This window comes from Peromyscus leucopus, chromosome 5 (assembly GCF_004664715.2).
Source record: "Peromyscus leucopus breed LL Stock chromosome 5, UCI_PerLeu_2.1, whole genome shotgun sequence".
In the NCBI taxonomy this organism is placed as follows: domain Eukaryota; kingdom Metazoa; phylum Chordata; class Mammalia; order Rodentia; family Cricetidae; genus Peromyscus; species Peromyscus leucopus.
In genome coordinates this window covers 35,009,076-35,031,481 of record NC_051067.1, presented here as the reverse complement: position 1 = coordinate 35,031,481, position 22,406 = coordinate 35,009,076, and the positions used below count along the sequence as shown (strand labels likewise).

The 22,406-nt window shown below is 43.7% G+C and overlaps 1 long non-coding RNA gene across 1 annotated transcript in view; it reads right to left on the bottom strand.

Annotated features, from left to right (window-relative positions):
* Window positions 1-22,406, bottom strand: part of LOC114700992 — a 172,655-nt gene that overhangs the window by 62,976 nt on the left and 87,273 nt on the right. The gene's annotated exons all lie outside the window — the stretch shown is intronic.

Below are 22,406 nucleotides of genomic sequence, written 5' to 3'. Positions count from 1 at the left end.
GTGTGTGTGTGTGTGTGTGTGTGTGTGTGTGTCCATGCCCCTATAGTGTACCTGTAGAGGTCAGAGGACAACTTGAAGGAGTCTGTTCACACCACACCATGTGGGTCCCAGGGGTTAAACTCATCATCAGGCTTGGTGGCCATTACCTTTACCTGCTTAGCCTTCTTGCCAGCACTAGCGGCCATTTTGAGTTTGGGGAGATTTTTGAGTTGTGGGGTAATGAGAAGAAGAACTACTGTTTTGTTTTCCTCAGTTTTCATCACTATTGTTTGTGTTGCTTTTCAAACAAGGGCTCATGTAGCCCAGACTGGTTTTCCAACTCAATATGAAGCAGAAGATGGCACTGAACTTCTGAGAACATCCTCCAACCTCTGCCTTCTGAGTGATAGGATTTCAAGCATGTATAGGTGGGTGTTTGCTTGTTTTTTTTTTCTATATTTGGTTTATCTCTCTTTTCTTTAGGTAATAACTGAAATTGGTCCGATTTTTATATCCACAATTGAGTCCTCTGGGATTAGAAAGTATATAGAATTACCCCCAATCTATGTCCATAACACAGTCTCTAAAAATGACTGAGAAAGACGAGGTGGCATCATATAGGAGCCTTAGCCCAGGCTGGCAATAGCCATCAACTGATCATTTACCATGTCAACATATGCTAGTAGTGACTTCTGATAGCCCCCCTCTCTATCTACCTTGACTCATCAACAGAGAAAGGTGTGCAAAGTGGAGTCCCCTGGCACTGTCCTCTTATCAGACCTACATGCCTGATTGCTGCCTGTAATATTTGGTAAGATTCTGGCTCTGGATACCTGACCTCATTTGACCCTGTCTTCCTGTGTATCACTCATCTCTTGGGAAGGAACATGCTTCCCAGCCTCATCCACATCAGCACTAAGAAAGGAAATTGCAGACTCTGAGTGGTAAGTGACCTGGACAGTGCAGAAGTCTTGGGAGGGAGGTAAGCCAGAGGGGTGAAGAAGCACAATGAGATACTTTTACCCTGCCAAATTCCCATCCCTCTTTGGGCTGTAAGAGATGCCAGAAAAGAAAGCCAAGAGGAGGTGGGAGGGTAAGTGGAAACAGCTCCTCCTCTTCCCTGGCACTTCCTGGCTGGGTGTCTGTAAACATCGCCCTAGTACACTACCCCACGCAGGGAGTCTGGGAGATGCACAGACTTGCTTAACTGTGTGAGCCATGCCATTTCTATTAGAGGCCTCTGTAACTCCGAGAGAGAAGATGGGCAAGTACGGTGAGCAGGTAGGGACAGGGTAGATGGCATGTAGCCCAAACAATGACCTTTCCAGTAACCATCAGAGAGCTCTTGGGACAGCTTCCCAGATAAAACTGGACAAGGAAGAAAACTGAAATGTTCTTCTCCTCCTCTCTCACCATCACACTTCCAAGTCTCTGCCTTGGTGCTGTAAAGAGGAACAAGGTGGTATGCCTGGTGGGAGAGCCATCTTCAGAACAGGAGGGCAGCTCTGCCTGGAGACGAAAAGGCAAGCCAGAATGAAAAGCAGACACACTGGGGATGGTAAAATCCCACCCCAAAGACTTGTGGCCAGAGCAGAGCCTGTAAGTAAATGTGAACTTGCCAATGGCTCTCCTTGCATGAGCCAAAAGTCAATGTTTGACAGACTGGGATCTGTGCCAAACTCCAGCTCAGTGGCCTCCCACAGGGGACGACTTCAAAGAAATGAGATTTAGTGAAACAATCTGTGCCTGTTGCCAGAGGCCTGGGCTCACAGGTCAGACTCTGAGCCCGTCTTCTGGGCTCCCAACACTCCATGCTCAGTTCCTCCCCAGGTACTCAACACCATTATTAAATGTTTTATTGATCTGCCCTGTCCACTAGGCAGAGGTAAGAACTGACCTCTTTTGGACATTATATCCTCAGGACCAAATAAGCTAGCTCTAGATTTATCGATATAATGGCTGCTAGACACATGGCCTTCCAGCACTTGACATGTGGCCAGTGCAAACAGAGATACATCATAAGTTTAAAATGCACAGTGGATTTCAAAAAGTAAGCATAAAAAATAAAGTAAGACATCTCTTTAATTATTTTCTTATTTAAATACTGAAATCACATTTTACACGTTAGGTTACATAAAATAGACCATTGAGATGGATGTCTCTGCTTCTTCTCTTCCTTTTAAAATCACCTATGTGGCTTGTGTTGTGTTTACATTGCACTGTATTGTGCTGAGCATGCTGTAAGTGCTGATAGATGGATGAATGAACATAAAAGGGAACAGGAGACTGAAAGTCGACCTAAGATCAGCATTAATATTTTTACATTAACAAGGAACGAGTGGATCAAATGAATGGGAATAAATGAAGCATAGCTATTTGGGAAGCAACTTTTGTATCTGGAGCTACATTTCACTCTGAGTCATCGCTGTGAGAAAATGCTTACTATTCTTAACCAGAACGCCTAAAGGATGAGAGAATGACAGGCCATTGGCCAGGCCACAGGAAGCAGACCAGACTCAGTTTTCAGTCCTGTAGTAAGGATTTAGAAGAGCAGAAGAACCTAGCCAGCACTGCAAGGAATTATCAGGAAAGAAAGAAGGGAGGAAGGGAGGGAGGAAGTTAGTTATAAACAACTAATCTGAGGCTCTCACACTCTCCAAAGCTTTTCCTCATTCTAAATACAAAACTCCCATTTTCTGATTGCTTTCAATACATTTATTAGACTTAATTTTAATATATAACCTTCCACTGGCATCTCAAAATCAATTCAACCAACCTTTTATAGAATTTATCAAAAACTTAAAGAGGAAGGATGGAACATTTTCTTAACTCAGTGTCTAAGTACTGCCCTAATATCAAAGCCAGACAGACTAGCTATAGCTAGAAATAGGGTAGAAATGTAGATGAAGGAGAACAGAAAACTATAGCTCAATATCTCTCAGGAACATTGATGCAAAACAAAAATTCCTAATGAAATATTAGCAAAGTCAGTTCAGCAGCATAGTAAAGAAAAAGTGGGATGATTCAAGATACTAAAACCAATCAAGGTAATGTCTATTGATGACATTAACCTGCAGTGGGTAGCCATTCCAGCTTTGATCTGGAAATTCCAACCCCCAGTGAGGCTTCCGTAACTGTCACGCCTACAAGGCGGGGCCAAGGGAGGCACCCGGAGACCCGAGATCTGGATGGACAAGCGTGCTCTCTCTGTTCCTGGACCCTAGAAGGTGGAGGTTGACTGAGCAGAGCTCCAGAGAAGACCGTTGGACTTCGATACACCTTCCCCAGACCCCACAACCTACCTTTCCCTGCTGTGGGATGGTCTATATGTCAAATTGCTCTGATTGGTCAATAAATAAAACACTGATTGGCCAGTAGCCAGGCAGGAAGTAGGTGGGACAAGGAGAGAGGAGAATTCTGGGAAGCAGAAGGCTGAGGCAGAGAGACACTGCAGCCGACCAGCAGCATGTGAAGACGCCGGTAAGCCACCAGCCACGTGGCAAGGTATAGATGTATGGAAATGGATTAATTTAAGCTATAAGAACAGTTAGCAAGAAGCCTGCCACGGCCATACAGTTTGTAAGCAATATAAGTCTCTGTGTTTACTTGGTTGGGTCTGAGCGGCTGTGGGACTGGCGGGTGACAAAGATTTGTCCTGACTGTGGGCAAGGCAGGAAAACTCTAGCTACATTTCCCTTTTTTTGTAATTTCACCAATATCTGGTGCCCAACGTGGGGCACGACCCTGGGATTAAGAGTCCCATGCTCTACCAACTGATATTGGTGAAATTATTATGGCCACTCCATGTAGTTAAAAGGAAGATTTATTTAGTGGGTAATTTACAAAAAAGGGAAAGGTAGGTTGTGGGGTCTGAGGAAGGTGTATCGAAGTCCAGCGGTCTTCTCTGGAGCTCTGCTCAGTCAACCTCCACCCTCTAGGGTCCAGGAACAGAGAGAGCACGCTTGCCCATCCAGATCTCGGGTCTCCGGGTGCCTCCCTTGGTCCCGCCTTGTAGGCGTGACAGTTACGGAAGCCTCAATGGGGATTGGAATTTCCAGATCAAAGCTGGAATGGCTACCCACTACATTAACTAGAAAAAAAAAGACAAAAATTATATGATCCTCACAAGTACTACAAAAAAATAGATCCCCTCAAAACAAAAAAAAAATCCAACACTCTTCTTGATGAAAACACTCAATAAACTAGGAAGCAAAGGGAATCACCTCAACAGAATTAAAGCTACATATGAAAACCCTTAGGGAACATTGCAACCAATGGCAAAAGATTGGAAAATCTTCCTTTTAGATCAGCGAGAAGCTGGGCATGGTACTGCAGGCCTATAAGCCTAGTATGCAGGAGGACATGCAGGAAGAGTCTGAATTCACAGTCAGTGTGCCATTCACGCCAAGTGTGCCTCTAGACTGAGAAACACAGTGAGACCCTATTTCAAAACCAAACAACAAAAAATAAAAACTCCCAGATCAGCAATTCTACATGGTGCTGGGGATTCCCGAAGAAAATGAAATGAGAGGTACTGCAGCCAGAGAAGCAAGTAGCATCACTGCAGATCTTCATCTCTCCCTCCTCTCTAAACCCAATCCCCCAGTCTCATCCCCAGCTCCATAGCAGACCACCTGCAGCAGCCTCCCCTTTCTCTCTTCCTCCACCTCCAATAGATCACACAGACCTTCCCCTCCAAACACTCTTTCCCAGCTCAGCACTTTACCCCACCCCAACTCCAGCAGGCATTCCCTGGGAACCCTGGATGCAAGTAACCTAACTGCAGATCTTCCTCTCCCCCTCCTCTCTAAACCCAATCCCCCAGTCTCACCCCCAGCTCCATAGCAGACCACTTCTGTGGCTTCCCTCTCTTCTCTGCCCCCATCTGCAGTGGATCACATGGAATTTCTCCTCCAACCTTCCTCCCCACTCATCCTGTTGTCCCAGTCCCCAACTCTAGCAGGCATTCCCTGGGAAGCTGCCAGACAAGCCTGCCAGAGAAGCACATAAGTCAGCAAAGTAGGTAGGTGAGCTTCAGATTGTCACTCTATGCAAAAATCATTTTTTTTTCATTTTCCTACAGAAACAATGAACACTCTCTAAAGGAAATTACAAAAATAATTCTATTTACAGGAGTATAAAAATAATGAAACACTTAGCAATTAATTATCAAGGTGAAGATTTGTATAAACACTGATCAAAGAAATTTCAACCATAAATGAAATTATATTCCATGTTCATGGATTGGAACAATTAATCATGCCGAGGTGTCAACTCTACACAAGATATTATATGGATTTAATGAGGTCTATACCAAAATCCAAATGAATTTTTTTTTGCAGAAATAGAAAACCACCCTAATATTCACATGGAATTATAAAGAACAAGAAAATAACTGAAACAATCTTGAAAAGAAACAAAGCTAAATGAAGTCAGATCCTTATAACCTGGGCTGGTGGGATGGTTCAGTGGGTAGAGCGTTTATTATCTCACCATCAGGACTAGAGCTCAGATGCTTAGAACCTATGTGTGGTGGTTTGAATAAGGATGGTCCTCTTAGACGCATGTATTTGAATGCTTAGGGAGTGGCACTGTTTGAAAGGATCAGGAGGTTTAGCCTTGGTGAAGAAAGTGTGTCACTGGGGGTGGGCTTTGAGGTTTCAAAAGCCCATGCTAGGCCCAGAGGCTCTCTCTTCCTGCTGCATTTTGAACTGGATAAAAAACTCTCAGCTCCAGCAACATGCCACCAGGTTCCTGCATGACTAATCCTCTGAAACTGTAAACCAGTCCCAATTAAATGCTTTCTTTTATAAGAGTTGCCTTGGTCATAGCATCTCTTCACAGCAACAGAACATTGACTAAGATATCATATGAAAAACTGGATGGGCATAGCAGAGTGCCTATAATCCCAGCCCTCTGAAAGCAGAAACAAGGAATATCTGGAACAAGCTGGCTAGCTAGAGCAGTTGATCAGTGAGTGCTGGAATTAACTGAGATATGTTTCCTCAGTGAATAAAGTGGAAAGTGATAAAAGAAGATAGCCAACATCAACCTTGGGTCTTACATCCAAGTCACATATATACATACAAACATATGTGAACATATATGTTCAAAGACACACTGACCATGCATGCATACATATGCAAAAATTATGAACAAGCTCTGTCAACCAAAGCACAGTAGTACTGACAAAGCACACATATATAGAGAATATAGAGAATATATATATATATATATATATATATATATATATATATATATGAATGCAGGAAGGAAAATCCTTGCATTAATTACTTTTCCTTATGTGACCAAATACCTGGTGAGAAGCAATTTAAGGGGAGAAGGGCTGCTTCCAGCTTACAGAAGATTATTTCATTATGGTGGAGAAGATGTGGAAGTGGGAAGGGGCTGGGGTTAGCACCTTGCATTCATAGGAAGGACGGAGAGGCTGAACAGGATAAGATTATAACTGCTCCTAAAGACCACTTCCTCCAGCAACACTCTGTCTCATCAAGGTTTCACAATCTCACCAGCACCGCTAGGCGAGGACCAAGTGGCAAACATCTGAGCCTATGTGGCACATTTCAATTCAAACCACTCCTTCTGTGGATGGCCAAAGGGTTTTGTTGTGTTGTTTTGTTTTGTTTTGTTCTGCAAAAGTGATAGATAGCATCCTTCAATGGAGAAAGGACGGTTTTCAACAAATGTCCAAACTGGATAGGAACATGCAAAAGAACCTTACCTACCATTATTTAATACCATGTATGAAATTAACTCAAAATGGAACCTAGACTTAAAATTCTAAAGAGAAAACCTAACCAAAGCTTTCTGACCTTCATGATCTCCTGTTTAGCAAGGAATTTTTGGACATGACACCAAAGACAAGGGAGGCAACAAAAAATATAGACAAATTATATTTCATGGAAAAAATGTAAAACTCTCTTCAGCAAAGGATTGTGAAATAGCAACAGTGTGAAATGGTAACCCAGGGAAAAGCAGAAACATTTACAAATGATGTATCTGATAAAGGAGTAATATTCAGATTATGGATTTTAGAACAGCTAAAATTCAACATAACAAAACAATATGAATAAAAAAATAGGCAAAGGGATTTGCAATGTTACTTCTTTTAAAAGCCACACACGTGCACATATACACACACGTGAGGGGCTGGAGAGATGGGCCCCCAGCTAGAGCACTTATTGCTATTGCAGAGAACTCGAGTTCAGTTCTCAGCACCCACACTGGGCAGCTCAAAACTATCTGTAATTCTCACAGGATAAAACACCATCTTCTGACCTCTGTGGGTCCTGCCCACATGTGTTACACACAAACTCACATAGGTATACACACATATACATAATTTTAAGATAAATGTGTACACACACACATAAATAATAAGATGCTTATCACACAACTTTTATATCTACAGTTTTCAGTTTCACAGAGAAATAAAGAATGGTTGGTCTCAGGGACTTGTGTGAAGTGGGAATGGGGAGCTGGTGTTTTAACAGTTTCCAGTGAGAAAGATGAAGCAATTATGGGGGAGGATGGGAGTGATGGCTACATAAGAGTGTGTAACTACTTAATGCCACCGAACATCTTGAAGAGCTTATGGTGATCAATGTTATGGTCCATATAACTATAAAGACCTGGGGGCGGGGGGAGAAGCAAAGGAAGAAAGAAAGAGGAAGGAGAAAGATGTCAGAAGTCAAACTGGGCCTTGGATGGTCATTATCAGAATTCACACACATACCTCCACAACTTCAGAAAATGTGACAGAAGGCCACTGCTGCCCCATCTGAACCAGTATTGGGGTGACAATTTATCTTCCGAGAAGAGAGCAACCTTCTTTTTTTGCAACATGAACCTATCAATGAGATTCACAAAATGGACCAAATGAATATATAGATGTGAGAGAAAGTGTGTACACATTCTACTTTTTAACTATTCTCTCAGCCCACTACCTACCTACTAAGCTTCACACATCCCTACGTGAACAGAGATGGGAAAATGAAAACTATTCAGATGGCAAGAATATCCTTCAGACAAATGATATTTCTGAAGTGATCTAGCAGGATAGGAATCATTCTGGATATGTAGCGGTACTGCATTAATGACACTAAAATTTATGATTATTTTCATAGCAATCTTATCCTACAAACACTGATGAGTAAACTAAATTTAATAAAATAAAGTAATTTGTTCAAGGATATGGGGAAATGATATTTCAAAGTCAGGTCGGGTGTACTGCTGAATGGGAGAGTATGCTTTGTCAACTGAGGCTAACTAAAATGGAGGAGTATCATCAAATGAGAGGAAATGGAAGTCAAGAGATGAATACATGCAGAACTGCCCCCCCATGATCTGCTAAGAGACTTTCCAGACACCTCCACAAATCATTTATGATATCAAAATCTCAGCGCATGAGGGCTGATGTCATGTCCTGTGAATGCCCTTTTATTCTCTCTAGAAATATCTTTAAAATTTAACCCTAGAAACAAAAGTGAAGGGCTGGGGATATGACTCAGTTGTTGAGTATTTGCCTAGTATGGGAAAGGCCCTCGGTTCCATCCCCACTACCACCTAAACAAATAAGAATCAAAAGAATATGAATCAAGGCATGGAGAAGAAATTCTTGCTGTGAAAGGTTAATAATCTGACTTCTAATCATCCCCTTTTCTCTAAATCTAGAAAATGGATGATGCAAGCAAAAAAAAAAAAAAAATCTGAGGAAAACCGGAAGCATTCTTCATACACATTAACTTTACTGGAAAAGAATGTCCCAGAGATTGGGTCTGCCTTCTGAAATATTATACATGAACAAAGCAAAGCCAGGGTCTGAGACAGATCATCAAATCATTGGCTCTTAATAGACAGCTGTGGCTAATGTGTGCCTCAGCCCACATTGCAATCCTGAAGAGCACACCCTGGCGCTGAGGTTATTAGGCAACTCAGTGAAATGGGACAGAAAACCCCCTAAGGAGCCAGAGCTCCGGAATCTGCTAGACTCATTTCCACGCTCACCCGGGAACCCAGAAAATCACTTTCAGATGCAACCCAGGACTGACGCTGCCTGCCGGGAGGAGCTCAGATCTACACAGCCTTCGCCAGCACCTCCTTCTGCCCTTCACAGCTACCAGTCTTTTTTTTTCTGGAAATTCACAAACTTCCTTCCCTCGCAGCAAAGCTTTATGCCAAGGCTGCCCACTGCCCATCTCTCTCTATCCATTAAGTGCCTGGAAAACACAAGAAGGGGAAACAACGGGCAAATACCAGTCTGTGACCTCTGTCTGGAGTTAGCCAAGCATGATGTGTGAATCAGGTGTGTGGAATGGAAGTTTCCATGGCAACGAGACTGCCAGCCAGGCAAGGCCTTCACTACTCTTTCTACCAAGGTAATAGAAACAATGAGGCCACCTGAGGGACCTCAGCACAGAGGGAGGCAGCCAAGTTCAGGGTTATCCAGTGACTGGGAGGGCCTGGGTGTGCATGCAGTCCTCCCACACCCCTAGCTCTGGATTCTTTGCCACCAGCTCTGACCCATGTCCTATCACCACCCTTGCAGGCAGAAAGCTTGGACTTGCGAGGGAGTTGCTTGAAGGTACAACGTAGAAAGGGCTAGGAAAGCATGTTTAAGGAGGATGCAGCTGTGTCTGTCAACATGCTGGGCTACTTTGACCCATTCTGATGCTACAAGTGCCTACTGGACAGAAGTGATTCTATTTTCTGGAAGCTTTTTTTGCTTGACCTTTTAGTGTGTTTTGACTTGTAAACTCAGACCATCACGAAGGGATCCTGAGCTATATTTTGTACTTTGGGGATGTAAAAATTTACACTAAATTCTAGTGAATATAGACACTAGAATTATTCAAAACTCAGGGAGAAAAAGTTTTTTAAAAAAAGGCTTGTTTTTTTTTTGTTGTTGTTTTGTTTTGTTTTTTAAGTCCCATGAGTTGGCAGAAAGGAAAGAAAAAAAGGCACACAATTTTTAATGAAATCAAGGCTTGCCTGGGCTCATATAGTTGCCCAGTCTGTGTTGACCTGATCGAGTTTCTGAGATGTTAAGAGGTCAGCAGGCTGTTTCTGGAAGGAAACTGGGAGACAGCAAATTCCACTTCCCCTGTCCCCACTGTTTTTAGCTCTCCTCTAGAAAGGGTTTCAATCCCTTCAGTGCTTTACTCCACGGGCCGAATCAAAGTTCCTCCTGCTGCCTGGGCTAAGGGCTCTGCTTCAGCAGACTGTGACGAGCCCTGCAGTTAGCAGCCGGTCCTTCCCAGTGCACTAGTGGAATGTGTCTCACCAGGGCCCTGACCCAGCACCCAGAGGCCGCTCCCTGCCTCTCAGACAGTTCCTTGTGGTGCTCTGGGGAGTGCCCACCCCCACGTGTGGGTTACTGCACCAACTACCCCCGTGTGGCTTCATACTGTGGTTCGCGGTGGCACTGCACATTCCAGGCAAATTCAACGAATTTTAGTTGTATCAATGCAGGAGAACCCCTTATTAGGTTTTGAATATTTGAAATAAGTTCAACTATTCCAGTTGATACTGAACCATGCAGAATATTGAACCCTGTACATACCAAGCTGTTTCTATATGTGCATACTCAGTTTGTGCACAGACCATGCTGCTGCTCCTATATATACACACCCACTCTGTGAACACACCATGCTGCTTCTCATGTATACACCCACTTATATACGCCATGCTGTCCCTATATGTACACATCCACTCTGTACACACACTATGCCATTCCTATAAGTATATTCCTATGATAATATTTAACTTATAAGTTAGCATAGTGAGAGAGTAACAATAATAGAGAAATTACAGCAAATAATACATTTTATTTCAGAATATTACTTATGGGAATGTCTGTCTCTCTTTTCCTTGTTTCACTTCCCTCCTCCTCCCTATCTCAAAGTCTCTGAATTCCTCACTGCACAATAATAGTTTCAGATCGTAGTTGACTACACCCGATGGGAAACTCAGAGCTCTAAACCCCAGGTAGGTTGACTCTCTCATCTAGCTCTTCTAGTTACTGAAACCTGCATATAGATTGCAGCCATTTCTCAATATTTCACCTCAGACCATATTCCTTTTAGAAAGCCTCAGTCCCTGCAAAATTTTTGTAGATTTCTTGTCCTTCCGAAGTGTCTGGCACTCTCTGGGTGTGTCTGGGAGAGTGGGAAAAGGATCCATTCTGAATGTGGTCAGCACCATGCCGTAAGATGGGGTCCTGGATCAAATCAAATGGGAGACGGAAGAAGGCAGCTGAATACCTGTCAGGGCCACAGAACAAGCTGCTCCGACCATCTTGCCTTTCCTACCCACCATATTGGATGCATTCCTCTAAGTGTGAGAATGAAGCCCCTTCCCTTAACTTGCTCTCTGTCAGCAATGAAAAAGTAACTAAGACATCACCCACGACACAACTTCCTGTGTTACCTTCTGACTCCCATTCAACCAGAACAAGATAGCGCCTTGTCTACATTTACATCTGTAGATGGATTTTTCCTTTGGTTGCCAGCTCACAAATAACAACACAGAGACTTACTATTAATTATGAAAGCTCAGCCATAGCTTGGACTTGTCCCTAAGTAGTTTTTGTAACTTAAATGAACCCATATCTTTTAATCTGCATTCTTTTATGTGGCTCAGTTACCTTCACTCTGTACTGTCCATCCTGCTTCTGGTTGGTGACTCTGTCTTTCTTCCTCCCAGAGCTCTCTGTCCCCAGAAGTCCCACCTACCCTCTTCCTGCCTAGCTATTGGACACTCGCCTCTTTATTAAACCAATCAGATGGTGCCTTGACAAAGACACATCTTCACAGTGTAAACAAATATTCTGCAACATACCTCAACTATGGGACTTGCATCCAATAGCAACCCATGAAGATGTACCAAAAAGTAAGGGATGAAGGAATGAACACAGGAATGAACAGAGCCTTCTGTAGCCTCCTAGTCCCATACCTTCAGAAGAATTACTTCAGCTCCAAGAACCTGAGATTCTGGTTGGAAATGAGTGGAGCACCTGCCCAAGATTACTAAGAGCCATCAAAGGAAATTTTATATAGAAAATGGTCTGTGGAAATTTGAATAAATCTCCATATTAGGTACTTCCCAGTAGGAGGCTAAGAGGGAAAACAAGAGGATTCATACACAGCTCCAGGGACAGCCGTAGTCACAGAAAAACGGAGTTGTGGGATTCACAAAAAGCTCTAGAAAAGGTTTCCTCATACAGCACAGACTGACTCTGTTCAGAGAAAAATTATGTTTGCTTTGGTCCATTTTGGACCTAGAAATCATTGGTCACAGCTTCTCATTTATAACCCCTAATAAATGTGACTACAAATTGAATATCCCAGTTAAAAAGTGCTTGGAACTGGGAATGATTCATACTGCTATGTTTCAGATTTTCCAGTATATGAAATTGCAAAAGAAAAAAAAATTAGGGCATGTGTCACCACCTGAAAAGTTTAGATTTCAGGGCATTTGAGATTCCGAGATGTTTGGGTCAAGTATGCTTAATCTGGAAGACTAAGAATGGTATGGGGGCCTTTAATTCTTCTCAGACAGCTCAGTGTTCTGGCTTCAAGCACACCACATCTACATGTCACCATGCTCTGGGATCCCTAGGGGACGACACCTGCACTGTTGAAGACATTCTTAAGTAAACCAGCATCTCTTCTGATTTGCTCAATCAGGTCTCTTCTGACCCAGTGTGTTCCTCTCATCGTCCCTCCCACAATCCCTCTCTTCTCTCCATGCTTTCCCTTGTACGTGAGACCCTATTCCTAAATACAGGGAGGACCTCCCACAATCACTGGAGGCAAATCTGGAGGGCCAGAACAGGGGCAAGTCTGGGTCATAAAACACAGGATTTGGTACAGAAGGTCAAAGCCAAGACGTGTATTAAGAGTCAGAAAATAACACTAAGACAGCTGCCAAGACAACCAAACTGTGTGAGGAAATTGGCTCCCTGTTCAGTTTCTGATGGTGTTGTATTCTTGGGGATCGTAAGTGACCCCTTGCAGGCTCCAGTGCTGATGGTCTCCAGCTGACATGCGATTAGGTGATGGGAACTTGAGAAGATGAGGCCAGATGGAAGGGTACATCACTGGGGTATGATTTTAAAGGGAAGGGATAGTGGTACCCAGGTCCCATCCTCTGTTTCTCTGCTTCTTGGCCACCATAATGTACAGAGCTTTCCTCTGCCCTGGACTCCTCCTCACCACATGTGACAGGGCCGAATGACCACGGATGGAGATCTCTACAACTGTGAACTAAAGTAAACATTTCCTCCTTTAAAGTGGATTTCTTTCCTCAGGTATTCTGTCAGAGTTGTTAAAACACCAAGGCAAATGGTTTCAGCTTCAAGATTCTGTGACAGATGAACATGTGACACTGTAAAGAGGACCCACATCGTTTATATTAACATGGGGAGGGGTATGGAAGGTGGCTCCCTGCAGGAGCACTCCAAATGATCCTCATGCTGACCTTGACAATGGTGGAAGAATTGAAACAGGACACAACATAGAAAATGAACACCAGGGCGGTGAGGAGACAACGCTCTACAGAGGGCCCAGTCCTCTGTCAGTCAGAGTGCTTAGTCCTCGCTGCAGTCAGAGTGCTTAGTCCTCGCTGCAGTCAGAGTGCTTAGTCCTCGCTGCAGTCAGAGTGCTTAGTCCTCGCTGCAGTCAGAGTGCTTAGTCCTGCTGCAGTCAGAGTGCTATGGGCTACAGCAATGAGGGACGTCACAATACGGGGTCTCAACCCGCTCTTGCACTTACAAAAAAAAAAAAGGGCGCACACGGCTGTCACGTGGAAGAGAAAGACACACAGATCTAGAAGGTGTCTGCCAGGTCCGTAGCAAGAACAGAGAAGAGCCACTGGAGGATGACCAGGTATGATGGTGCCAGCCATGAATTTGGAAAGGTAAGCTGGGAAAATCTGCAGAGCTGGCAAAAGATATGAACACACAGGAGAGGAAAGAAAACTTTGAAGGCCATGTTAGCGGAGGGGAAATAGAGAAGATAAGAAAAGTGAGGTTACAAGTCATTTACTAATGGACATTTAACACTTAAATGCCCCCGAAAAACAAGGAGTTAAAATAAATAAAAAGCCGCATGAATCAATGAAGTCATCATTAAGACCCATCAGAAAAACCTAAAAAGGGAGCTTGAAAAAGTGATAGTATCCAAGTGACTGATAAAACATAATAATGTAAGTTCCAACCAAATGAAAACAATTACCAAGAGACAAAACTTCAAATAATAGGAAAGTATTTTTCGTTTAAATTAGGGGCATATGGGTGCACCTATGTGTGTATCCATTTGTATAAATATAGACTTACCTTGAATGTCAATCCTTGCCTTCCACCTTAAGAGAGGTACACTCTCTCTCCCTCCCTCCCTCTGTCCTTCCCCTGTATATACCAGGCTAACTGGCCTGTGAGGTCCTGGTAGGAACTCTGAGAATGCAGACACTTGCAGAATGAGGCTTGCGTTTACACAGGTTCTGGGAATTTGAACACAGACCCTCATGTTTCCATAGCAACTGCTTTTACCCACTGAATCATCTCCTCAGGCCTAGGAAGCATTTTTTCAAAGGAGGGACAGGATTACGGGATGGGCTATCTGAAATACTAGTGTTGAGAGAGCACAACTATTCTGAGAAGCAACATTCTGAGGTATCCAGGGGCCCTCAAAAAGCCAGAATAATTCTCAAAAACAGAAATATAATTTGGCAAAATAATTATGAATTCAGAAAACATATTCCTGCCTAAACAGCATGACTTAAATGTAACACATTAAACCAACACTAACATCACCACGCCACCATAAACAAAGCCCCAAACCCATCTGGAAATGGTGACATGAATTGTGACACAGACATATCAAGACTCACAATACAACCACTAGATTTAATGTTGATTTCCCCCCCCCTCATTTTCTGGAGCTGGGGATGAAACCCATAACTTCACATATGGTAAGCACTCACACACACTCTACACTGAGCTACACTAAATATAGTGTTTATTGTATTGTTTAGAAGGCCTAAACAATACAACGTTTTGTGTATGTGTCTATACGTGTACATATACACAGTGTACAGACATCTCTTTCTCTCAGAAATAAGTACTAAAAGAAAGACAGCCAAAATTCTCTCTAGATTATATGACTACAGTTTTTTTCTTTTGCTTTTTTACATTTTCCAAGTTTTCTATAATAAGCATAAATTGCCATATAGCTAAAAGTTACATTTGAGTGGCAGGTGTGACTTAACCTGCTGTCTCCGCTATCTAGAGGCTGAGGCTGAGGAACACTTGAGCCTGGGTACTCATGGCCAGTCTAGGAAATATATCAAGCTCTTGTCTCTTCAGAAAAAATAATAATTACTTATATTTTGATGGTTGACCTAGATTGCCAATTTGATGAGATCTGGACCAACAAAGAGACAGGCATCAGAGAAGCTCTCTAAGCATTTCCAGAAGCGTTTAGCTGAAGAGGGAGGACCCATGCTGAATGCCGGCAGCACCATGCCATGGGCCAGGTCCCAAGCTGAAGAAAAAGGAGAAATCGAGCTAAGCACAGACACCCATCACTCGCTGATTCCTGACTGCAGATGCGATGTGACCACTTGCCTCACTCATAAACCCTTCCAACTAGGAACCAAAATAAGTCCCTCCCGTCCCCTCCCTCAGCTGCCTCTTAGAAGGCATTTTATTGTAGCAAGATGAAAAGTAACACACACACACACACACACACAGAGAGACAGAGAGACAGATGGATGGACAGACACACACAGAAAATAATGATTTTAGTTGACAAGCAAAAATAATATTTAAAGATAGCCATTCATGGGAAAATAAAAGCACTCCATGTTCTCAGCTGTCCAGGGATGGAGCCTTTAATTTTTCAATAGAGCACATCTCCCCTGTATCTCCTGAAACTGTGTGTGATACTAAAATCCATGTAGAGGGGACTGGAGATGTGGCTCAGTGGCAGGGAACCTTCCTACAATGTGCCCTGGGTTTATTTCTCATTATCCCATGTTTGTGCTTGAATAACTCAAATATACAAGATTGTTCTTTCCACAACAAATTCCTTTCAGGAAGTCTTTCATCATTGTTTTTTTCCAGAGAAAGCAGTTATAAAAAGAGCAAGTTTCAACCCTATTTTGAGTCTGAATCTTTCGAAGGAGTCTAAACTATAGGCTCTGGACAACTATAGACCATCCGGCTCCCCTCTTCCTCCTCATGCCTGACCCTGGGCTCCATGCGGTTTGTACCTCCAGCTAGCTGCATCTGGCTGCCTTCTTTGACAATGCACAGGCTTGCCTCTGAAACACCGCCTTCAGACCAAGATGGCAGTGTAGTCTTTGATTTCTTTGCTGCTTTATTCAACTTGCAGAACAGCATCCTCAGTTCAAAGGCAACTTAAAGGTTTCAGACGCACAGCTCAGTGTCAGATGCGCGTCCAGGATATTTACAAGCACCACAGGAAACAACTGCATGTGTGGTATCACCAAAGAGTAAACCAGTGTGTCAGAAGTCAGTATGAGACTCATTTCAGATGTCACGTGACACTCTCCTCGCTCAGCAAACAGTCCAAGCCGGGACCAGGGCAGGAAGTTGAAGCTGGCAACAGCCCACGACTGCAAAGGGGAAAATAAGTGGTGGTAACTTGAAATGAAAGAGAGAAGCTTGACATTTTTTTCTATTACCAAACCAGGCAATTAAAACATTAAATGTGAAATCGGAGGCACTGTAAATTTCCTAATATGGTAAAAGTGCTGAGTTTCCAAAATGATGTTTTCTCATCTTTCAACATATCAAAGAACATGCCAAAACCCCAAGGAAACATTTCCATTTAGAAAACAAATAAACCACACACATCCACATTCTATTAATAGTGTTGTCTTGCCCTAAAGACCCTGCATCCTTAGTCAAAATCCCACTGTAGCTTACACAAATCTTAATATTATTGAAAAGTCCCATCCAAAATCAACTGAACATGTGTAGGTATGCTGGGTGGGACTGAGGCAAAAGTAACAGAACCCATTCTGTGTTTTCCTCACTGGAGACTAAATGCAATGTTTCTCACACCTAAGGACTTTGCAAACATGTTCTCCAGCTGTGGAGGCACTTTTTAAGATGTGCAAGCTGGCAACAGATACTTAGGTACAAGCCAACGGCACAAAATTGGGAGGAACTAGGAGACAGCATGTAGACTTAGAACAGAAAAGCCAGTAGCAAGTGTCAGATGAGCAAGGCAGATAAAAGGCCTCCACATCCAACCACACACTCCTGCCTTTGCCACCAGGAAAAGGTGTGGGGAAAGCCAGGCCATAACATTCCATGTCCAGAGGCAAGAAAACAATTGAATGTGGTACCCTCTTCCCTTAGTTCCAACACCTATACACTGACCCCCTGCAATGGGCAGTGAGTCTGATGCTGGGGGTAAGCATAATAGGCTTACAGACAGCATGGATTCTGACCCCCAAGTGCTTCTGTCTTTAATGAGTTACAGAGCAACATTCAAAAGTTAAATAAATAAAAAAAAAACTATATAGAAGAACAAAAGATCATTTATTCAGTCTTTAAAAAGATCAACCATGAAGATGGCCAGGCCAATCCCAAAGCCTGCATGGACAGCCTTATTGTTGTAAGCCCTGGATCATGAACTCTATGATGTTTCCACAAGGGACAAGGGGAGAGAGACCCAGTTTGATCCAGTCACATCCCCACCCACCCAAAGTCCCAGCTTGGACCTTTTGCTGACCAAGGAGCATATCATGTGACATCTGAAATGAGTATCATACTAATTTCTGACACACAGATTTACTCTTTGGTAACACCATACATGCAAGACACTAACTGGAATATAATTAGAGGGAAAGACAGGGAAGTGTGGCCACAGGCGACTCTCTTTTAAGCTCAAAGTTCAAATTTTGTTCCAGCTGTTCTACATGCTACTTGAACTGATGAAGTGAATTCACTTCTGTTTCCAATGCTTTTCATTAACAAACACTGCATTGCGAGCTCTCTTCTGGCCTCCACACAATTCTGAATGCAATTTACTTAACCCAACAATAAACAATAGCAGTTGGTTCTGCTAATAGGCACGGTTTAATGGGTGGGGAAACTGTGGCACAATTTATAATTCAAGTTTCAGTGGTCTGGCTCCACAGTCTGGGTCTGAAGGTCTAGGATGCCTCATGCCTCATGATCAATGGCTTGCTTTTCAGTGAGATGGACATGAGGCACCCAGTGCAGGGCCTGGCATTTAGCAGGGGCTGAATAATTCATTTCCCCACTCCTACTTCTTCCTGCTCTCTCTCCCCACACTGTGAGAGGCTGGAGGCAAGACTCCACACACACAGAAAGGCAGCTGTGTCAATCTGCGCGGGCTGGGAAGCTGCAAGGCAGGCTGGAAAACGAGTCTGTCTGTGTCCCCTGAGGCCTGGAACAAGAGCTGAAACTTGGGCAGGATGTTCAGCGTCTCCACAGACACGGCCTCTGTTTGTTAGACTCTGCATTCGAGACACAACCAACTCAGACAAAACCGAGGAAGCTAGAAACTACACTGGCCTGTGTCAAGTGAACACCATCTACACACATGCACACAACGCATCTAAAACTTAAATCCTTCCGACTGCAGAGGAAAATCATCTACTTTTTCCAGAACCTTCCACTGCCTAGAAATTGGCAAAGCTCCTGTGCCAGGCTGCAGCTTGCTTTCAGACAGTCCAGAGGCTGCTGGGAGCTACAAGACAGAGTCTCTTTTGAAAATTATTAAGAACAAATTAGGCTCAGGGGCCCAGGGGAGCCATGTTGTAAAACATGAGAAAATTTTGTTTTCCATCTCTTTGGTTGCATTTCCATGAACTAATGACATTAGAAGGGAAGACGGGGACTATTTTTGTATCTTGGTCGAAGTTGAGAATATCAGTGAGCAAAGTGCAAATGTTATCAATTAAGCAATTTCATTAGTCATGCAAGTGCTGACTTGCACAAAACAGCGGACTCAATATCGGTGGGTTTCCCCGGTGCACAAATTAGTGTCTGTTACTTATAAGAAGTTTTCACACATGACACCAGGTAGGAATGCTGCCTAGCACACTGTCATTTATTCCTTAACTAATAAAAACCCTACTTATTGGGGGGGGGGCTAAATCAAGAACATTATTTTATTACCTGAAAATATATTACCACAATTGAGTATTCCATCATCATTCTGACCCCAAGAACTCACCAACACGGTTTAAAAGTCATTAAGAAGGAAAGCTGAACTATGATCTCAGCCTGCCAAATCCTGCAAAACTCCAGCATCTCTATCCATGTCGGGCGAGGAAAGCAACAGCTCTAAGCTGCTGCTGTTGTGCGCAAGCCTGATTTTTCTGCTGTACAAATGTATCACTCACATGGCATGTTGCAGAGACTCACAAAGAGACCAGGTGCACAGACCATGAATCGAGTTCTTCATATGTTTTCATTGCTTTTTAGCACAATCAGGGGAAGTAAGTGAAGGAGCCCTCTTCATAAAACGTTCATTAGAAATGGCAAGTTTCTATCTGAGAAACAAAAATGGCATCCTCCGACTTGTTCAACCATGCAGTCTCCAAGCGCGAACTCTGCCCATCGCCATCAGATGGGAGCCACATTCAGGCCTGTGGCTGAGCCCAGAGGACAGAAAGAGGAAAGGCAGGAGGTGGAAGGAAACACAGGTTACATGGAAACAGGGCACAAGCAGGCTGGGTGGACCTGGAGAGTTCTCTCCACCTTAGAGAGAACTAAGCAGTTCTCTCTACTTACTTATATAAGCCAAGGACTCTGGCCCGGGAAACCGTTAAAATGGGAAGGGTAAATTGGTAAAGCACACGCCCACCCCGCTCTGCTCCCAGTCTTTAGAAGATGTGGAGCCTCAGAAAAGAACTTCAAACAAGCTGGAAAAGACAATAGCTTCCACCTCCAGACAGTGAGAAATCACATTAGCCTAGGGACGGAGGCCACCCATGCTCAGTGCAGATAAGTGGGAACATTCTCTGTGTGGCCAATGGAAGACCTGCAGCCCCAGCTGTTCACAGAAGCACTGGGTGGCCTCTCTTCCAGCAGCTCCAAATGGTTTCAGGGCTAAAGCCACTGCTGCTGGGTGGTACTCTTCAATGCAGGGAATGGAGGGAAGGGCTCACAGACCGGGAGGGAGGGGCACAATGCCACCCCCAGGCCCCATCTAGGTGTGACCATGCCAGGCCTTTGGGAAATCACACAGGGGTCTCAGGGATGGCTCCACAAAAGCAGCTGAGCCTGCCCATTCACCATCCCACAGTAGTGAAAGCCTGGACCACTCAGATCGCAAAGCTGCAGAGACCCCCTTTTCCTAAGCTTCCCAGAGCAAGAGCATAATTACTGCTACTTGATGAGAGAGAGGTGTGTGTGGGGGGGGTCATCTAAACCCAGTCAGAAGAAAGCATCCTTGCCCACATTACACAAAGTCCCTGTAAGCATTCCCTGGCTCACACTACACAAAGCCCCTGCAAGGACTCCCTGTAAAGGACCAGGCAGACCTGAATTCAAATTACACTAGCAACATAAATTTGTAAAATGATGTTAATTGATCTAAGTGAACTTTTAAAAGAATCATAGCAATGGGGTGTCAGGGGCTGGGAGACGCCTGTGTAAGTGACAGTTTCTGCTCTCCCTCAGGCTGCCATCTTTTGCAAAGAAGTAGCCAAATAAAATGCTCATTTCACTGACTCAACAGACTCTGACATTCAGTGTTACTTCCATTTGTTTACTTGTGTGAGGGATGGGGGTGGGGTGTTGGGTGTGGTTCTGTTTTTTCTGAGACAGGGTTCTTATGTATAGCCCAGACAAGCTTCAAACTCGGGGTGCTCCAGCTTTCTAAGAGCTGAGGTCACTGGCACACACCGCCATGCCTGGTACATTTTCTACTATCTCTTACACTTCATACTGTTTCAAATGGCATCTTTTAATGTGTCTACTGTTTACACACATGGCATGTTGGACAGATAAGAAAGGCCTGGATTATTAAATATGCTCATAAGGCTAAATCTGACATAACTGCATACATTCCTCAGAACCAAGCAACCCTTTTTCTGACTCAACATGGCATATTGGCCACTTTTAAGAAAATACGCTTTTATTTATATGTGCACACATATAAAAGGCATGCTTATAAGACTCTGAGGGGGGACAGAGTAGACAGAAAAATTAGTATTGCAGGGCCACAGAGATGGCTCAGCAAGTAATTGCCATCAATCCTGGTGACCTTAATTCAATCCCTGGGACCTGCATGCTGTAAGGAGAGAACTGACTCCCACAAACTGTCCTGTGACTTCCAGGACATGCACATAGATGCATATGAGTGCACATGCACAAAATAAATAAAATGTAACAAAAAAATCTAAAGAAAAATGAGCAAGGTCCCTGCAGTGCTAGGCACAGCAGTAAAAATTCATGCAAAATGGACAGAGGAGCTACAGTTCAATTGAAGTCATCTGACATCAAGATCTCGGGAATGGAGGTTGAAAGCCTCTGCTTGCCTTGATTTGCTGTGGCACCTTCATCAGGTTGGGCTTTGCCTCTGCTGTGACATCTGCAAAATGGAGATAACACTTCCTGCTACCTACCTCAGAGAGCCCGAGAAGATGAGATAGCGACAGAAAATCCTCAAAGCCCTTTGAGTTTCTCATAAATATGAGACATGCAATGTAATAAAATACCAGCTCTCTCTGCTAGAGTCTGAAAGACTTGCAGCTGCAGAAACAGGAAACACATGGCAGCCAGCTAAGCAGCAGGGCATACCCCTGGAGGCATAGCCCTGGCCATCAGGGAGAGGCAGGCAACTCTGTCCCCAGCTCTTAGGGACTATATGGGGAAGAAAACTGGAAAATTCACATCCACTCAGACAAAACAAAACACCCAGGAAAAAAAAAAAAGGAAAGAAAAACAGTCCTGTTTCAACACACTACCAAAAATCCTCAGAGATGAAATTCCTAATCCTTGCTTAACTCTAGATGGTCCAGAAGACAAGTGACGTTACCATGGCAGCTCTTCAGGGTTAGAAAAGTCTCTTAGAAAACAAAGTTGGTGATCTGGGCTTAGGGTTATCAGTTACTTTTGTCTCCTGGTGACAACAAAATCCTAAGGAGAAGCAACCTAAGAAAAAGCAGATTTATTTATGATGGGCATAGTTGGCTCAGTAGATCCAGTCCATCACTGTGCCCTGGAGGAGAGACAGAGAGTGAGGCAGTTGGGCACATCCCCTCAGAAGTCTGAGGAATTGGGAGGGCAAGAGGGAAGAGAGAAAACTAGACAAACAGACCAAAGTGGAGGAGAGGGAGTGCCTGCCTGTCACTCCTGAGACATTCCACCACCACCCACTCCCTCAACAAAGGCT